Source organism: Tursiops truncatus, chromosome 3, assembly GCF_011762595.2.
Source record: "Tursiops truncatus isolate mTurTru1 chromosome 3, mTurTru1.mat.Y, whole genome shotgun sequence".
NCBI classification, from domain to species: domain Eukaryota; kingdom Metazoa; phylum Chordata; class Mammalia; order Artiodactyla; family Delphinidae; genus Tursiops; species Tursiops truncatus.
Genome location: NC_047036.1, coordinates 90199987 through 90220453, shown reverse-complemented (window position 1 = coordinate 90220453; position 20467 = coordinate 90199987). Strand labels below are relative to the sequence as shown.

General features: G+C 38.3%; 2 long non-coding RNA genes across 2 annotated transcripts in view; one reads left to right on the top strand and one right to left on the bottom strand.

The window, feature by feature from the left end:
* LOC141278308 (uncharacterized) overlaps window positions 1-20467 on the top strand; it is a 104363-nt gene that overhangs the window by 60710 nt on the left and 23186 nt on the right. The gene's annotated exons all lie outside the window — the stretch shown is intronic.
* Window positions 3429-9847, bottom strand: LOC141278307 (uncharacterized). Its single transcript, XR_012330805.1, has 3 exons — window positions 7930-9847; window positions 4935-4999; window positions 3429-4488 (listed from the first exon to the last, which is right to left on the bottom strand). It is a non-coding gene; the product is annotated as an uncharacterized lncRNA (long non-coding RNA).

Here is a 20467-nt window from a genome sequence, read left to right as displayed (position 1 = left end):
TAGAGAAGTTCCTTTAGCATTTGTTATAGAGCTGGTTTGGTGGTGCTGAATTCTCTCACCTTTTGCTTGTCTGTAAAGCTTTTGATTTCTATGTCAAATCTGAAGGAGATCCTTGCCAGGTAGAGTAATCTTAGCTGTAGGTTCTTCCCTTTCATCACTTTTAATATATAGTGCCACTCCCATCTGGCTTGTAGAGTTTCTGCTGAGAAATCAGCTGTTAACCTTATGAGAGTTCCCGTGTATGTTATTTGTCATTTTTCCCTTGTTGCTTTTAATAATTTTTCCTTGTCTTTAATGTTTGTCAGCTTGATTACTATGTGTCTTGGCATGTTTCTCTTTGGGTTTATCCTGCCTGAACTCTCTGCTTCCTGGACTTGGGTGGCTGTTTCCTTTCCCATGTTAGGGAAGTTTTCGACTATAATCTCTTCAAATGTTTTCTCGGGTCCTTTCTCTCTCTTCTCCTTCTGAGCCCCTATAATGCGAATGTTGTTGCATTTAATTTTGTCCCAGAGGTCTCTTAGGCTGTCTTCTTTTCTTTTCATTCTTTTTTCTTTATTCTGTTCCACAGCAGTGAATTCCACCGTTCTGTCTTCCACATTACATATCCGTTCTTCTGCCTCAGTTATTCTGCTATTGATTCGCTCTAGTGTATTTTTCATTTCAGTTATTGTATTGTTCATCTCTGTTTGTTTGTTGTTTAATTCTTCTAGGTGTTTGTTAAACATTTCTTGCATCTTCTCGATCTTTGCCTCCATTCTTTTTCCAAGGTCCTGGATCATCTTCACTATCATTATTCTGAATTTTTTTTCTGGAAGGTTGCCTATCTCCACTTCATTAAGTTGTTTTTCTGTGATTTTATCTTATTTCTTCATCTGGTACATAGTACTCTGCCTTTTCATTTTGTCTATCTTTCTATGAATGTGGTTTTCGTTCCACAGTCTTCAGAATTGAAGTTCTTCTTGCTTCTGCTGTCTGCCCTCTGGTGGATGAGGCTTTCTAAGAGGTTTGTGCAAGTTTTTATGGGAGGGACTGTTGCTGGGCAGAGCTGGGTGTTGCTCTGGTGGGCAGAGCTCAGTAAATCTTTAATCTGCTTGTCTGCTGATAGGTCGGGCTGAGTTCCCTCCCTGTTGGTTCTTTGGCCTGAGGCGACTTAGCACTGGTGCCTACAGGCTCTTTGGTGGGGCTAGTGGTGGACTCTGGGAGGACTCATGCAAAGGAGTACATCCCAGAACTTCTGCTGTCCTTGTCCCCGCAGTTGCCCCCAGCTCTGCAGGAGATCCTCCCACACTAACAGGTAGGTCTTGTTCAGTCTCCTATAGGGTCACTGCTCCTTCTCCTGGGTCCTGATGTGCACACTACTTTGTGTGTGCCCTCCAAGAGTGGAGTCTCTGTTTCCCCCAGTCCCATCGAAGTCCTGCAACCAAATCCTGCTAGCCTTCAAAGTCTGATTCTCTGGGACTACTCCTCTCTTTGCCAGACCCCCAGGTTGTGAAGCCTTACATGGAGCCCAGAACCTTCACTCCAGTAGGTGGACTTCTGTGGTAAAATTGTTCTCCAGTTTGTGAGTCACCCACCCAGCAGTTATGAGGTTTGCTTTTATTGTGTTTGCGCCCCTCCTACTGTCTCATTGTGGCTTCTCCTTTGTCTTTGGATGTGAGGTATCTTTTTTTTTTTTTTTTTTTGGTGATACGCGGGCCTCTCCCGTTGTGGAGCACAGGCTCAGGATGCGCAGGCTCAGCGGCCATGGCTCACGGGCCCAGCCACCCCGTGGCATGCGGGATCCTCCCGGACCAGGGCACGAACCCGCGTCCCCTCATCAACAGGCGGACTCCCAACCACTGCGCCACCAGGGAAGCCCAAGTTATCTTTTTTGGTGAGTTCCAGTGTTTTCCTGTCTATGATTATTCAGGAGTTAGTTGTGATTCCAGCGCTTTTACAAGAGGGAGTGAACGCAAGTCCTTCTTCTCCGCCATCTTGAACCAACCAATCAGATAGTGTTTATTCTTATCTTGAGGGCCTGGCAATAGGATCTCTGTTGCAACTACTCAACTCTGCTGTTGTTGCATAGAAGCAGCAATAGGCAATATGTAAATGAATGGACCTGACTGCATTCCATTAAAAGTTCATTTACAAAAACAGGCAGCTTGTCCATAGCCACAGTTTTCTTACCCTATTATAGTAGATGCTCAGACAATCCCCTGTTTTGCACCCCTTGGCATAGCCATGTAAATCAATGAATATTTTTTGTTCTTTTGAGAAGAGAGAAGATTAATAAATTATGCTTAAAGCAAGGTAGACTAAATGTCCTTAGACACATTTTCAAACTTACACCCTGGAGAAATAAGTGATAGTTAATTATCATTTAATTAAAATCATTTAATGTAGGAATTCTGATTTTTCTTTTTCATATGCATGGCTCCAGGAGGTTATTAGGCAATTCCTTGTTCCTATGTGTTCACAAGGCAAAAGGAAATTATAAAAGCCGTACATTGTCAGTTCAAGAATTCTACCCTAGGAAGGCCTTTTCTCCCTTTGGGGTGTCCCTAATCACTAAGGAGCAAAGCCATTCCCATGGCCCAGGACTCCCTTCTTTAGGCAGAGTGTTGAAAATACTGCAAAGAATATCTGTATATTCTATAGATATTGAAGTGGACAGAGAACAAAAAATATATAGTCTCCTTTCACTGGTCTTAACCTCTTGACATTCTGAAATTTTCATTGCGCTTCAATTTTAAAAAATTAGAGTACTTCCCAGAGAGACAGAGCATTCTCGAATTCGGCAAATTCTAAAACAAAGGTGACAGAATTCACCTATGGGAGTCCAACAAAAATCTGAATAATGGTAGGAAGCTGCCCCCATTGTACTGAATAATAAGGTAAATAGTTTGTTTACAATGGATAATGAGAAAGAGAAAACATGAGCAGAGGAAGACAATGGTATAAAGCTAGGGACTTGGCTAAAAGACCCATGGAAATTTCCTGAAAAAGAGATGGCTGAAGAGCTTCCCAGGAATGGAGATACTTAATGTTGAATTTGGCATTGCTAATTGCTGCAAAGTAACTACATGCTCTTCCGCAGCCATGACCCCCAGATTCTTGGTAAAAGTAATTGGTAAAAAATCAGTATTCAGGCTCCTTTAGACTTTATGTAAGTAGGTAATTATAAATAATCAAGGAAGGGGCTGTTTCACACTACCTGAATAAAATGTGAGACAGAGCTAGGGCAAATGGAAAGAGGAAATTGGAGACAAAGGTGACCATGAGAAAGTTAGCCTGTCTCTAAACATTTTTCAGACAACTTTGGATTCCCATAAGTCATAGGTTTAAAAAAATTGTTAACATACTTGTTTAGTTTGTAAACAATCATAACACAAATTACACTCAATTTGTCAAATTCTTTAAAAAAGTTTTTTTAAATGGAAGTATAATTGATGCACAATATTATATAAAGTTACAGGTATACAACATAGTGATTCACCATTTTTAAAATGTTATACTGCATTTATAGTTACTATAAAATATTGGCTATACTCCCTGTGTTGTACAATATATCCTTGTAGCTTAATTAATTAATTAATTTATTTAAAAAACTTTATTTATTTTTGGCTGTGTTGGGTCTTTGTTGCTGCATGCGGGCTTTCTCTAGTTGCAGCAAGTGGGGGCTACTCTTCCTTGTAGTGCTCCGGCTTCTCACTGTGGTAGCTTCTCTTGTTGCAGAGCATGGGCTCTAGGTGTGTGGGTTTCAGTAGTTGCAGCACGTGGGCTCAGGAGTTGCAGCATGCAGGCCCTAGAGCATGCCAGCTTCAATAGTTGTGGCATGAGGGCTCAGTAGTTGTGGCTTGCAGGCTCTAGAGCGCAGGCTCAGTAATTGTGGAGCACAGGCTTAGTTGCTCCGCAGCATGTGGGATCTTCCCAGACCAGGGATAGAGCCCATGGCAGGCAGGCAGATTCTTAACCACTGCACCACCAGAGAAGTCCCTTATTTATTTTATACATAATAGTTTGTACCACTTAATCCCCTTACCCCTATCTTGCCCTTCCCCCATTCCCTCTCTCCACTGGTAACCACTAGTTTGTTCTCTATATCTGTGAGTCTGTCAAATTCTTGAATACGCTTTTCAGTTTATGAACGCTTTTATAACAACTCTCCAAGTTAATGACTGTTATTCCTTTGGTGATATTTAGTTGTTATGACTGATTCCATGGTTGATGGCCTTGTGTACAGGTTCCAGGTTTTAGACATCATAATGACTGGTAATGGAACTTTACTTGTCTCTCAGGTTTTCCAAGTCTGACAAATTTTTGGACAATGTTTACTTGCATAGCTACATTTCCTAAGCCTGGTGGGGTTTTTGAAATCCAACAAATCTCTTTCAAATAACTTCTCTAACTAGCTATGTGAAGCAGGTCATGGCTATATTATCTAAAATTATTTAGACCTCAGGGTATCAGATGACTCCAGGTGACTTCTGCATTAAATACGTGAACCTGATAATGAAGAGAGCAAACACAGAATATATTAGCCACTATACCTGTACAATATATAAGCAAAAATTTAAAAAATTCAGTTGTCTATTTTGATGCTAAAGGCTGTCAGAATTACATTCAGTTGCCTCACTGATGTTTAATATTTAATTATGCTATAACTGATATGTTTGAAGAGCAGAACTAGTAGGGTGCAATTAAACAGCATCTTGATCTTTTTCCTACAATGCCTTTAAAACTCATTCTGTGTAGCTAGTTTGGGAAGTGGTGAAACTTCAGAAAGGCTTATCTGCTCTCTCTTAAATAGTTTCCCAAACTGTCTTAGTCCAGTAATTAATATGGCCATCCCAGCATTATAATTGAAACTCCTAACTTCACTTAAAGTTAAGACTTCTCCCTTCTTCTGAGAGGTAATGTAGATTTGGAAGCTGCAGAGTGAAAGGGCTTACTGTTGTCTTCTGTATTCCCCCATGCTGCATGTCTCCTCTCCTCCTCTGGCTAGGCTGCCTCTGCTCTGCCAAAGTCAAAGCAGGGAGGGAAGAAAAGGAAGGAACAATAAAGGCTTTGAATGAATTCTTGTAAGCAACATAAAGGATTTCTAACTTTGGAAGGAGGCGTAGGATGCTTTGTGGGTTCTTTAGAGAAATCCCGTCACTAGGGAATCTCTCATCTGCATTTCTTTGACACTGATGATACACTTTCCAGCTGACTGTCTTCAGTTATTCCTTTGCTGTGTGCTTTTCTGAGGTCTAAGGATAGTGTCCTTAAAATACTCTTTATTGGGGTTCCATAGTCCCTCCAATTAATTCTCTTCATAAAAGTCCTGGCTGGAAGCCTGCAAACTCTTAAACATGTGCTCTGTCTCCATTTGGTCATATACATGAATTTTTTATATATGTAGAAGGAAGTACAAATATAACACTTCCCTCTACTCTGTTGGCACCAGACTGCTTCAGCCATATGTCATTCTTTCGAATTTTCAGGTGTGATTCAAACATAAATCCACTGTATCTCTCAAGTGCCAGAAGGCACATTATAGGCTGGAATGTGGTCTGCTTTAAACTTTCATTTAGGGAGTGGAAATGGAGAATGATGGTAATGGTCTGACACACAGCTTACTGCCAGTTCTTTTTAAAGAAATTATCTCTAATTTCTACTCTTTTTTTTTTTTTTTTTTTTTTTTGCGGTACGCGGGCCACTCACTGCTGTGGCCTCTCCGGCGGCGGAGCACAGGCTCCGGTCGCGCAGGCACAGCGGCCACGGCCCACGGGCCCAGCCCCTCCGCGGCATGTGGGATCCTCCCGGACCGGGGCACGAACCCGTGTCCCCCGCATTGGCAGGCAGACTCCCAAACACTGCGCCACCAGGGAAGCCCTAATTTCTACTCTTTCACTCCAGTTTTAAAACATTTATAATCTTGAGAAATATGGGCAATAGGTTGATAAACGGGTTTTTGATCATTTCCTTTGCAATTCTTGTATATTTGGCTCAGTGCCTCACTTTGGAATATAAAAATACTTCCAACACGTTATTTTATTCTGGATATTTATTGCCTCAGCCAAAACTGAGAAAAGTGTCCCATTTTTAATATTTTATCACAATAACTTAATCTAAATATGGCTTTATACCAGGTTTCAATAGAATGAGTTCTACTTTACCTAAAAACTTCCTTGAAAATTCAAATTTCTTTCAGGACATTTGGCTTGTATTGGGGGGAAAGGGGGGAGTATGTTTAATAACTATTCTTTTTATTAGTAATCTCAGTCACAGAAGCAATATATGAATATTTTTATTCATAAAAAATAAAGTAATTTAGAAAAATGGAATAGTTCCCTTTGACTAGTCCCTTTCTAAAAATAATTATTGCTATAAACTTGTGTATTCTTCCAAACACTTTCTAGGCATTTGTATATAAAAGTTTAGATTCATAGACCATATATATGTATATATATGTTTGTATATGTGTGTACATACATGTATATATTATAAATATGTATATTTATATGTTTATATATTATATAAACATATAAATATGTATATATAATTATATATTTTTATATATTGTATTTTTGTGTACGTTTGTATTATATTTATGTTTGTGTGTGTGTTTTATTATATGTTTATTCCTTTTTTCATTATAAATTCTAATATATGGTGCATGCCATTCTTTAATCTGTTTTGTCCCCCTGCTGCATTGTACTTGATAGTCTGGATATAAAATAGTTAATTTAGGTATTTTCCTAATGATGGAAGCTTTCAATTATTGACTATTACAAATACTTTTCACTAATACAAAACCATTCCTATATTTGCCTCTTTGTAAAGATGTGCAAGTGTTTTTTCCAGACTACAGCCACCTAGAAAAAGAATTCCTAGGGTTTTGGATTCGTGCATTAAAAGATTTTAATGGATATTGTCAAAATTTCCTCCGTATACTGCACCAATTTGTACCACTGCCAGCAGTATATAAGAATCTCTTTCCCGGGACTCCCTGTTGGCACAATGATTAAGAATCTGCCTGCCGGGCTTCCCTGGTGGCACAGTGGTTGAGAGTCCGCCTGCCGATGCAGGGGACATGGGTTCGTGCCCCGGTTCGGGAAGATCCCACATGCCGCAGAGCGGTTTAGGCCCGTGAGCCATGGCCACTGAGCCTGCGCGTCCAGAGACTGTGTTCTGCAATGGGAGAGGCCACATCAGTGAAAAAAAGAATCCGCCTGCCAATGAAGGGGACATGGGTGCCATCGCTGGTCCGGGAAGATCCCACATGCTGCGGAGCAACTAAGCCCGCGAGTCACAACTACTGAGCTCACGTGCCACAGCTACTGAATCCCGCGCATCCTAGAGCCTGTGTGTTGCAACTACTGAAGCCCATGTGCCTAGAACCCGTGCTCCGCAACAAGAGGAGCCACCGCAATGAGAAGCCTGCGCACTGCAACGCAGAGTAGCCCCCGCTCACCACAACTAGAGAAAGCCTGTGCGCAGCAATGAAGACCCAACACAGCCAAAAATAAAGTAAAAAATTGTCTTGATATCTTTCAATAAGATGCCAAGACAATTCAGTGGGGGAAAGAATAAACTTTTTAAGAAATGGTGCTGGGAACTGGATATCCATATGCAAAAGATAAATTTGGATTCCTACGTCATATATATAGAAATTAACTCTAGTGGATTAAAGTCTTAAATAGAAAAGCTAAAACTATAAAATTATTGACGAAACGTAGTAATCTTTATGACTTTAGGTGAGGCAATGGCTTCTCAGATATGACACCAAAAGCACAAGGAACAAAGGAAAAATGTTTAAATTGCCTACCTTAGATTATACTTCTGTGTTGCAAAATATATCATCAAGAAAGTGAAAAGTCAACTCATAGAATGTGAGAAAATATTTGTAAGTTGTGCATCTAATAAAGAGACTTGTCTGCAGAATATATAAAGAACACTTACGGGACTTCTCTGGCAGTGCAGTGGTTAAGACTCCACACTTCCACTGCAGTGGGCACAGGTTTGATTCCTGGTCATGGAACTAAGATCCTGCATGCCTCGTGGTGTGGCCAAAAAAGAAAAAACTGGGTAAAGGATATGAATAGATGTTTCTCTAAAAAGCCATACTAATGACTAACAGGCACATGAAGGATGATCGACATGAATCATTAGACATTAGGGCAATGCAAATCACAACCACAGTGAGATACCACTTCACATCTATTAGCATGGCTATAATCAAAAAGACAAGAAAATAACAAATGTTGGCAAGCATGTGGAGAAACTGGAACCCTCTTTCTTGCTGTAGGAAGTGTAAAATGGCACAGCCACTTTGGAAAACCTCCTGTCAATACTTGAAAATTTTAAACATAGAGTTATCCTTTGTCCCAGCAATTCTACTACTAGGTACATTCTCAAGAGAAATGGAAACCTATGTCTACACAAAAACTTGTATAAAAGTATCCATAGCAGTATTATGCATAGTTATTAAAAAGTGGAAGCAATTCAATTGTCCATCAACTGAAGAATGAATAAACAAAACATAACATATTATACAATGGAATATTATTCAGCCATAACAAGGAAGAAAGTTTCTTCCTTGACACATGCTACAAAATAGGTGAACTTTGAAAGCACTGTGTTAAGTAAAAGAAGTCTGTCACAGAAGACCACATATTGTATGATTCCATGTATGGAATGCCTAGAGTAGGCAAATCTACAGAGATATAAAGTAGATTAATGGTTGCCTGGGTCTGTGGGGGGGTGGGTGGGATGGGATGGAATATGGGAAATGACTGAAAATGGGCATGGGGTATCTTTTGAGGTGATGAAGTGATCTAAATTTAGATTGTGGTCATGGTTGCACAACTTTATGTGTGTACTAAAAAAACCACTGATCTGTATACTTCCAATGGGTGAATTTTTTAGAATGTAAATTATATCTCAATAAAATTGTTTAAAAAAAAAGAATCTCTTTCCTCCATAAAACTGCCAACACTTTTTACACTCAAATTTAAAATATTTTTACTAATCTGACGAGTAAAAGATAGTGTCTTTTTGTTGTTTTAAATATCAAAACATTTATTTGTTGCCAGCTCTGCTGCTTCAATTTAGGAACACTTGAAATCAAAGTCATGTTAGGCATCTTATCAGTTGGGATTATGGGATGTGCACAGGGTCTAGGATGTCAACCTCATGAAAAAGTAAAGGGTAGACATAAAACTAATCTGGGCCTGGAAGATACACTTAAAATCTTGAGTTCAAGGAAGATGGTAAGGATGTGAGACAGAGGCACTTGTGGACACAGATGCAGTCGACTGTAGGGTAGCAACAAATGAAACCAGCCAGTCCAGCAAAAACCAGGAAGATACTGATAGCTAGGTAGGGCAGAGGTCAAATGCCAGATGAACAGACTGTTCAGAGCCATCAAATATAAAGGGATTGACAGAGTTGACTAATTAAAATGCAGACTCACAGGTAATCTGGAAGTAGGTCTAGAAATCACATCTAGCAATAGTCCAGGCCCAATCTACAGGGGAACCTTAAAACCTCTGCAAAAACCTCTTGTGAGAACCATGATGGGAGGGAACTATAATCACCATAAAAGAACCACCACTCAAGTATGTTATGTAAAGGTTAGCAAGGAAATGCATGTGCCACGAACAAGGAGTGGAAGAACAGACTAGACTTCAATTTTTCCTTGAAATAGAAACCCTTAGTTTCCAGTGCAAAACTTGTTGCAGGGAGGTCATATTTGCTCCAAGAAGTTGGCTATACATACTTCTTGCCTGCTTTCTCTAAGAGATCATGTCCATACCTGTGTCTCTTATCAAATTTTATAAACTTCCATGGTTTTCTGTTTCTATATGCTGGTTTCCAAGGAAAGTAGGTTAGTATCCCTTTAAGTTCTTTCTCCAATTATATCATTAGTTAAGTCCTCTGGTATTATTTACCTTGGCCCAAATGTTATAATTAATTAAAGTCAAAGTTACCTCAAGTGACTAAGTGGGCCTGTATAAATCACAAAAGTCCAAATCAACTGCATATCTATCTTTCCAACCAGCTGATGAAATGGCAATGCAGTGGAACCCTCCATTACCATTCATCAGGTGTCCTATAAACTCTGCTGCTCTTTGGCACCACCTCCAACATTTTGTACTTATGCTAATGGACTTGGAGGTGATGGAGTTTGGGTGCAGGAAAAAACAAACACTTGTAAAACAACATAAATCCACATCTACGTGAAGAATGCCAAAAAGATGACTTGCCCTTAAGTATGTTCCCAAACTATACATAATGCGCCTAAGGTTGGATCTCAGAAAGCCAATTACAGAATTCTGGGCTTCTGAAGCTTCTTGAGGAGCTACTTGTGTCTATAAAATCTAATATACTTATCTATTGAGCCCTGTAAGAATGTGTGGAGTCTTTCCTGGCCAGTCAAACCATTTGCTAGCATGGGAACTCTGTGAGAAAGTGTTGATAAAGGTTTCTTCCTTGAATGAACTACAAAAATAGGATTGAGTAGACAACAGGGTAAAAAGATAGTATTGATACCTACTTTTGGACATTTAGAATTGTTTTATTCCTTGTGGGTCAGTCTTTGATAGCAACATACAGTGAAGTTTCACAACATTTAATAAGTGGAAAATCCTCCAAGATTCTGGCAATTGGTTGACTGATCGTCCTTGTTTTTATTGCTTTGAGTTTTATTTCTCTGGGAGGTTTTTGCATAGGAAATTGGGAGAGACTGCACTGTAGATGTCTTCTTCAATCAACAAAACATATTTAAACTTTAAAAGTACTCCTCACCTGACTTCTCTAACTACAGAAACAAAAAGAATTGAACAATCTTCTGCTTGAAGAGAGAGACCAAAGAAACAAAACCAAGCAGACATTTGGAGACATTGGAAGAGAAAACGACTACATGATTTTTCATCTAGGACAAGTACTGGCTCATGAGATATATACGCGAATCAAATTTTACTGCAACAGTGCAATGAAGAAATGGCTACAATTGGAGAGAGAAAATCAAAAAGGAAAAAGAGAAGAAAAAGAGAGAAGTTATGATTTTTAGAAGTGACAGCAAATCAGCCAAAAAGAAATTATAATGAAAATAAAAGGAAACAGATTCCTTGACAGCAGAAGGAATTCAATTCATCATTTATCAGCCACCTGATACAGCAAAGAAATGGGCTAAGTGCCAAGTGTTCTAAAATGACTAAGATCTACTTTTTTTATAACTGTTCCCTTTTATTGAGAACCCACTATGCACTACAACCTTACATATGTTTTCTTACATTGTCACCATTTTTTTCTTGTTTGATATTACTATTTCCATTTTATAAAAGAAAAAGCTGAAGCTCAAGTGTTTAACTTTCTCAAGGATATAACAGTAGTAAAAGATGCAGCTGGAATTCAAAACTAACCCAGGTTTATCTAACCCAAATTCATTTTCTCTCCAGTATACCATGCAAGCTTCTCAAAGTCAGGAATCAGATAAGTTTATAAATAATACAAGAAGTGATCATGGGTGTAGCTGGCAAGGAACTAAGAAAGAAAAACTAACATGGACAGGATACCTAGTGGAAACACCAGTGTTAGTATATATAGTATTTCAATATTATCTTAGTTCTATTGAGACACAGTAACTGGTATTGATAATGATAATCCCAAAACATAAAAAAAAAAGCTCAGTTTTGTTTTATATCTTCTAACTCCTAAAGAATAAGTTGTAGGATACATTTTAGGATTTCCTGTAGAATTTCTTCAATTTCCCACCATCCCACCTACAAACATATTTAAGTTTGTGACCTTTCTTATTTCTTCTCTCGAAAAGATTCCTACCCCACTCATTACCTCATTCAGTAAATATTTAGAGAGTCCATGCTGGGCTCTAGGGAGAAAATGGAGAATATTCCTACCTATATGGATTCACATTCAAGAAGTGGGCATAGTTAATAAACCAAATATATATATATATATATATATATATGTATCATATCACATACATATATGATATATGTTATATATGATATACCATATGTTATACATATAATTTTATATATAATGTATTTTTATATGTACATTTTTATACAAAAATGGTGGAATTCAAATAAAGTCTGTAGTTTAGTTAGTAATATATTTTCAATGATAATTTTTTGTTTTTGTTCATTTTACTATGCTTATATAAGAAGTTAACATTGGAGGAAACATGTTGAGGGAGAAAAGGAAACTTTTGTTTTAAATTAAGAGTTTTTTTTTTTTAATAACTGTTTTAGATTTACAGAAAGATTGAGCAAGTAGTACAGAGAGCTCCCCTATACTCCCCACCTCCCTGCCATGGTTTCCCCTATTAACATCTTGCATTGGTGTGGTACATTTGCTACAATTAATGAACCAATATTCATGCATCACTAATAACTAAAGTCCATACTTCATAAGTCAGAAAGAGAAAAACAAATATCGTATATTACTGCATATAGGTGGAACCTAGAAAAATGGTACAGATGAACTGGTTTGCAGGGCAGAAATAGAGACACAGATGTAGAGAACAAACATATGGACACCAAGGGGGTAAAGTGGTGGTGGTGGGGTCGTGGTGGTGGTGTGATGAATTGGGAGATTGGGATTGACATACATACACTCATATGTATAAAATACATAACTAATGAGAACCTGCTGTATAAAAATTTTTTTTAAATAAAAAAAATAAAGTCCATACTTCACATTAATTTTTGCTTTTTGTATTGTATAGTCTATAGGTTTTGGCACATACAAATATCATGCCCACCTTTACAGTGTCATACAGAATTGTTTTTCTGCCCTAAAAATCCCCTGTGCTTCACCTGTTTTCCCTCCCTCTCTTTCCCACTCCCAACCCCTGGCAACCCCTGATCTTTTTAGGGTCTCTACAGTTTTGCTTTTTCTAGGAAGTCGTGTAGTTCCAGTCATACAGCATGTAGCCCTTTCAGACTGGCTTCTTTCATTTAGCAATAAACATTGAAGCCTCCTCCATGTCTTTTTGTGATTTAATAGCTTATTTCTTTTTATCACTGAATCATATTCCACTGTATGGATATACCACAGTTTGTTTATCCATTCACTCAGTAAAGGACATCTCCGTTGCTTCCAATTCTTGGCAACTATGAGTAAAGCTACTGTAAACATTTGTGTGCAGGTTTTTGTGTGGACATACATTTGCAACTCAATTGAGTAAATACCCAGGAGCATGATTGCTTGATTGTATTGTAAGACAATAGTTTTAGTCTGTTTAGTTTTGTAAGAAACAGCCAAACTGTCTTCCAAAGTGGCTGTACCGTTTTGCATTCCCACCAGCAATAAATGAAAGTTCTTGATGCTCCTCATCAACATCTGATGTTATCGTCTTGGACTTTAACCATTCTAATAGGTACGTAGTGGTATCTCATTATTGTTTGAATATGCAATCTCTAATGACATAAGTTTAGCATCTTTTCATATGCTCATTTTCCATCTACATATCTTTTTTAGTGAGATGTCTGCGTGTCTGTTCAGATTGTTTGCCCAGTTTTTAATTGGTTGTTTGTTTTCTTATTGACTTTTAAGAGTTGTATGTATATGTTGAATACAAGTGCTTAATCAGATACATGTTTAGTAAATATTTTCTCCTAGTCTCTAGCTTTACTTTGTCTTTTGTAGGTAAATATTTCAATAAAAAGCAGAGATCAGCAGCATTATCAAAATTTGCCCTCTTTGGCTATACTGTGTAAATACATATATGTCACTGTAAACATTCCAATTGTGTTTTAAGTGGGGTTAGATATTTTGCAGAGCCATCATGAACAGAGCCTTTTTGTTGATTGGAAAGAACGTAATTTAGCTTCAGGATCTCATTCAAGAAAATGCTACATCCAAAGTTACATAACAGATGGTTTTTCTACTTACCATCTATGATATTGTGATTTATAATAAATATGTGTTTGGTCCTTGTCCCTGTTTCTGGCATAGAGCTCCTAAAACCCCTGGAATTTCCTAAGGGATGAGAGCCTTTAAGGTGTCTTTTGTTATGTTAATGAGGTGACTTTTGGAGCCCATCTAAGGATGGGGTCTGGTTGCCAATGCAACCATGTTATGGGAGGATTGAAGCTTGCAGTCCTGTCCTCCCACCTATGAGAAGGGTAGAGGGGCTGGGAGTTGAATCAGTTACCAGTGGCCAATGATTTAATCAATCATGACTCTGAAGTAAAGCCTCCATAAAAACTCAAAAGGACAGAGTTCAGAGAGCTTCCGGGTTGGTACATGGAGGTGCTGGGAGAGTGGTGTATTCAGAGAAAGCATGGAAGCTCTGTGCCCCTTCCCACATACTTTGCCCTATGCATCTTTTTCATCTGTCTATTCCTGAATTATATCCTTTTATAGTAAACCAATGATCTAGTAAGTAAAATGTTTCTCTGTGTTCTGTGAACTGCTCTAGCAAATTAATGAAACCCAAGGAGGAGGACATGGGAATCTCCACAGTCTATAGATAATGGGTCAGAAATATAGGTAAAACCTGGGCTTTTGACTGGCATCTAAAGTGTAGGTGTGTCTGGGGAGGGGTGGAGGGGGGATAGTCTTGTGGGACTGAATCCTTAACCTGTGGAATCTGCTGCTATTTCCAGGTGGATTGCATCAGAATTGAGTTGAATTCTCCGTTGCTTTGCTGGTGTCCAAGAATTGTTTGTTTAGTGTGGGGGCCCATGTTGCAATTGGGCCCAGGAACCTAAAAGACCTTCCCTTTGGTTTATAAAAGGCTGGGAATGATGTCAGTGTTGTGGATTTTTTCAGTAGCAATTATGGCAGACTTTGTAACTGAAAACAGACCTCTTTTTTTATTCAAAGCTTGATCCTGCCAAGTTTATCTTTTCCAAGCCATAGATCTTTCTTTTCTGCCTGGCTCAGAACTACTTCAACTAGTCCAAAGAAGTATCTGCTCACTAGCTGCAGCACATCATAGGTCTTTTTAAAGAAATAAAATGCACTTGGGCCCTCTGTTTCCATTGTTGGATGCAGGAATCTTATGACAAAACCAGTAATTAAAGAAGTTGCTATTTCAAACACATGTTTTTCCTGAGCATTGGTGTTGGGGGGAGGCATGGAAAGTTTTCCTCTCTCAACAGGTTAGATCAGATGAATACGATTTTACAACAGCCAGAAATAGGCTTTGTTTCACACACATTATACTTCTGTTTAAAGATAGTTTCAATCAGATTCCAGTAGAATCTGATTTGGGGGTAGAGAGATTCTCTAAGTAGCCTTAAAAGTCTGGGTTTGTTCCGAGGCCGTGAGCCATTGCTCAAGGTAGATCTCAGGCTGGGCACCAGCCTCAAGGCTGGATTTCAGGATGGCAGTTATAGGAGTTCTGAACTCATTTTCTAGATATGAGAATTTGTTTATCAAAAGGGCCCCTTCTACACTGTAAAATTATGATCTTAACAAGCTACTTGCTTGTAGTAAATACAGTTTGTGTTTTTGAATACTTATATGTATCAAGAAACGTGCTAGGGACTGGAGTGGGATGGAGCAGCGAATTTATTTCTAACCTTGAGAAGGTTGTTTGGGAGGTGATAAGAGTAAGGAATCTGTAATTAGCCAGCCAGAGGCTCTGCCACCTCAGCTACTCGCTAAGCATGTGACTCTTGCCAAGTTATGAACATCTTTAAGCTTCAATTTTTTCTTACTTAAAATGAGATAATAATATATAGTATACTAATATATTATGAATAATTATACTGATATAATTGTTATATTATTATAATATAATAATTATATAATAATATATGAAATAAACTGAGGAGAATAACCTTCATGGGGTCTCGGGAAGGATTAAATGAAATAATGTTTGTAAAATTTATAAACAATATTTGTAAAGCATTCAATACAGTGTTTGACATACATCCAACACGAAATAAAATTTAGCCATTATTATGATGGAGATTACAGTCTGTCGAAACAATAATAAACAGAGTTGTTAAATAAGCAACCCATGATATCTGCCAAAGATAAAATAAAGGCAGTTATTTCTGTGAGACTTCAAAGAAGGAAAGATAGGGATAGGAGGAGCTTGATAAATCTTGGCTAAAAGTTCCTTGTGCATGTGATGGTGTCTTATTCCTAGCTCCTCTCCTGTTATGTCAGGGCACTTAGCATATAAAATGTGCTCAAAGAACTTTGGCCCCCTGAATAACTTAGGATTTGAGTGGCAGGATACAATCTCAGTGGAGCAGAAATTGAACAAGGATGTGAAGTCAGGAGCAAGAGTGACATGAGTGCTGAGGTAATGGTGATTAACTAGCGCCTGCTCACGTCGGGTGGCAGTGAGTGGTCGGAGAAGCCCGAGGAGAGACGGCAAGCCTTTGGGAAGGTGTAAGCACCTGGATGGGGAGTACAAACTTAATTTTATGGGCGCTGGGTGGTTAATGAAAGCAGCTGAGCAGGGGAGCAATGCTAATAGAATGACAATTACGAAGAGTAACTTTTCAGTCTGCAGAATTCTTACAAGGTGAGGCTATAGGGAAAACCTGTTACACATGTGTGAGACAGTGAGAAAAACTCCAGGGGCAGAAAGGAGATTGGAAAGGGGAAACCTTTCAATACTACAGGTTATTTACAGATGCTATTTCATCTAGCCTTCAGCAAGATAGGCCTTATCCCCATAGGCAAGGAAACCGAGGCTCAGAGAGTGCATTAACATGCCATGGAACCAGAATTCCAAGCCAGGTTTTCCAGTCTCCAAGGCTTATTCTTTCTGTTAGGCTTTAATAATTGATTGACTATGAAATATTTAGGAAGAAATTGAAGATAATTTCAAATCAATTGCATATGATTGGAAAAATGTTAACATTACTGAAAACAGAGCCAGTTTGCAAAAGATAATGAATTTAGCTTTCAGTATATTGAATTTGAGGAAACATGAGTGCCAATATGTATGAAATAATTAGAGATGTGGGTCTGGAGTTTAGAGGACAAGTGAGGGCTGTAGAGAAACATTGGGAAGTCAGTGGAAACAATGGTAGCGGATGATCTGTGCTAGGCCCAAAAAAGTAAAGCCTTGGAACAGAATCAGGAGAAGGACAGGATTAGAAACTGGAGTCAGTGAAGAGGACAGAAGGTGGAACAGAAACGTTAGCAAATGAAATAAGGAATGTACAAGTAAAAAAAATTTTTTTTGAAAGTAGGGTCTACCAAGTGCTACAGAGCTCAAAGAGCTTCAGGTGTATGTTTGTACGGATATATAGCTGGAAAGGAGGGAGTCAGGGGTGAATGAAAGCTAAGAGGCAGGGTGATACAGGAGAAACTGACTAGCCTGGGAGTGGGAAGATGTGGGCTGTAGCACCAGCTCTGTTATTCTGTGACCTTAGTGAAATCACCAAACATCTCTAGGACTCAGTTTATAAATTCGTGAAATGAGAGGTTTAGGTGAGATGATTTCCGAAGGTCACTCTCAGTGTTGAAATTCTAAGCTAAAAGAGAATACGTTTCAAAATATATAGACAAGATTAGGTACACGATTTTATGATTCATTTATTCATTCAATGTCTATTATGTTTGTGTAATTTATTATGTCTATGTCTCTGTGTAGCAGGAGTGGGGAGAAAGCATGATCTCTAGCATAAAATTAGAGAATTTAAGAGTTGCTCACAGAAACTACAGCTAGAAAGTTCATATACTATAAGAAAGAATTAAGAGGCTGGCTGTGAAAGCTCAAGAAGAAGAGGAAGCTTGTTTCCATCCTGGAGAAGGGAGGAGAATGGTGAGGACTGTGGAAGGACCCATCAAAGAGCTCTCGAGAGCCTTCCCATGCAGACACCAGTACAGATTAAGCTGAGAATTAATTCACTAGTGAGTGAGAACGGTGGTGTCCTTCATTTCTTCTGTTGAAGGTCATTATTTAAAGCAAGGCAAACTTTGACCTGGTAACCAACCTAGGATTAAGCGAGGTGTGTCAAATCTGAGCTATGCTACTTACTAACCTAATGATCTTGGGCAAAACTCTTAAATTCCCAGCTTCAGTTCCTGCATTTGTAAAGTGAAGATACTACCAGTAACTACTTCATTCACAAGGTTGCTGTAGGGAATATATGAGTTAATGCATTGGAGTTCTTAATGATCTGGGTATGATACTAAGTGCTCAGTAAATGTTAGTCATTGTTCTTTTCCTAAAGGGCAGATATTATTAGACCAGCTATTCCTGACTCTGAGAGGTCCCATTATGGTAGGACACTGAACTAGATTACCAGACCTAGGTTTGATTTCTGGCTTTGTATTTAGTTTGTTGCTTAACTTGGTGGATTGGCTCTGTATTGGGGTACCCCTTTAATCCTTAGCCAGGCTCTTTACAACTTTGCCTCAACTTTCACTTCCTGCTTATACTGAGTTTTTAGATTATCCAGTAGTGAAAGTTCAGGGTCTTCTCAGTTCTTTTCTGAGAACGTGTCCTGTCCCGGGTATGTGAGTGGCTTTCTAAATTCCCTAGTATACATGACCACTTTGGAATGCCCTAACTTCCCAAAGAAACCATCTCGCTGGCTTTTCCTCCCTGTCTTTAGGGGGTTTCTTACATGTCTCAACTGTTATTCTTAGCCCTAGGTGGCTGGAGGGTTTTTTTGATTTCCTTAGTGTTTTCAAGCAATGCCCACCATTTATACCTATTTCTTCCCTAAACAGCACTACTCAGAAAATTGCCTGAGGACAGTTGTAAGGACCAAATATGGGACTGTGTAATACCAGAGATGATACATAGGCAACCTTATGTAAGGAAATATGTTACTTGTTTTGTACACATCACAGTTACATCAGAATGATTTTTTAAATGATGGGCAAAAAATTTAACTTTGTATTTTTTTCTTGATCTTCATTTGTACCTACAAAAGTGAACTTTTCTTTTACCCCTGTAGGTGTAGAAAAATCTTCCCTTCTTCCCTTCTAGGTCTTTGGCTGGTCTAATAACTTAATTGACATGAGACAGGTTAACAGGAGACAAATTTAATTTCGTATGTACCGGATCCCCATAAAATGAGATTCAAAGAAGCGAACCGGAGCTGAAAGCTTTTATAACGTTTAGACGAAGAAACAGTAAATTTGTGAAGAATTGATAGGCAGAGGGGTTTGTGGTGGGGTAGTAAATGGTGAAGAAGTAACAAGGTTTATTTATACAGTTTTCTCAGCCCTAAATTCTCTCTTCTGGTACAGGGAGGCTACCTTTCACATGGGCAATTTGCTTTCAGGGGAACAAAGGAGGGTCAGAGTGTCCTTTTGCACCCACTGTTTCTCAAGGACCTTTAATACAAAATAATCAATATGCCAACACAGCATATTTTGGGGGGACATATTCTGAACACCTACACCACCAGCCTTAGTAGTTCTCTAGCATCAGTAAGAGAAAATTAGTGATTTTATTTCAACATTTTATTTAACCTTTTCATATTACACAATTTACTGAAAACACTTTAAGTACCAGTGAGACAAAAACTTAAAATACAGACAACACACCTCTTCTAGCTGAGGTAATATTGTATAAAATTCATTGTCAAATCACAAGTTTTTGTTACTCTATTATACAACTTGGTAGCATATCAGTGATAATCAGTGACTCAAAAGAAAGACATTATATATCCAGTTTATATGAGAGAGAGAGAAGGAAAGGGAGAGAAATGTATAACTACTTGAAAGAGTAGAGAAACCAGAAATGCCGAAGTTAAGTATCACTTAAATTCTGATGCAATGTGAGTTGTTACCATGGGGATTTTCTTTGCTTATATATTATTAAAAATAATTAATTCAAACCTGGCTATCTTTTCAAGACCTCCCAGTATGCAAACTGAGGGTAAACATCCTCCACAATCTCATTTGAAAAAAACAAAAAGCCATGTGTTTTCTTTTATCTTCTGAGCACATGTATGAATACACGGAAATACTGAAATGTTTGTGCCTAGTCAGTTAGTGAATGCTTTGTGGGTTATAACAAACACAGTGCTGAAAAGACAGCTGTGAGCAGGCAAGCACATATGCAAAATGAGCAAGACCTCTTGCCTCTCAGTTTTACTTCTGAAAACACTGGCTATCAAACTCCACAATCCGTAACCATTTTGAAATTAGTTTTTTACTATTTCATAATTATAACATCTAGTGCTGGAGTTCGGAGGCTTAAATTATGTAAACTTAGAGATTATTTTTCTGGAAACCATAAAATAAAGAGTCTCTCGAAGGAAAGGGATTTATAAACAGATTTAGTAAATCAATTCATAAATTCACTTAACATAGTAAGTTAATATTTACCAGGTATTTCAGTTTTTAATTCCATTGCTTTCAGACTATTTGACTCAAGTTAAGAAACCCAACAATGTAAGGCAAGTATATCATACTTCAGCTCCATGGCCCAAATCTAGCTTATGTAAGTGGATCACTGGGACTGTGGAACATTTTAATAGACTCTTACTCATGATAATATTAATCATACTGAATTAAAAATGTTATTCTAAGC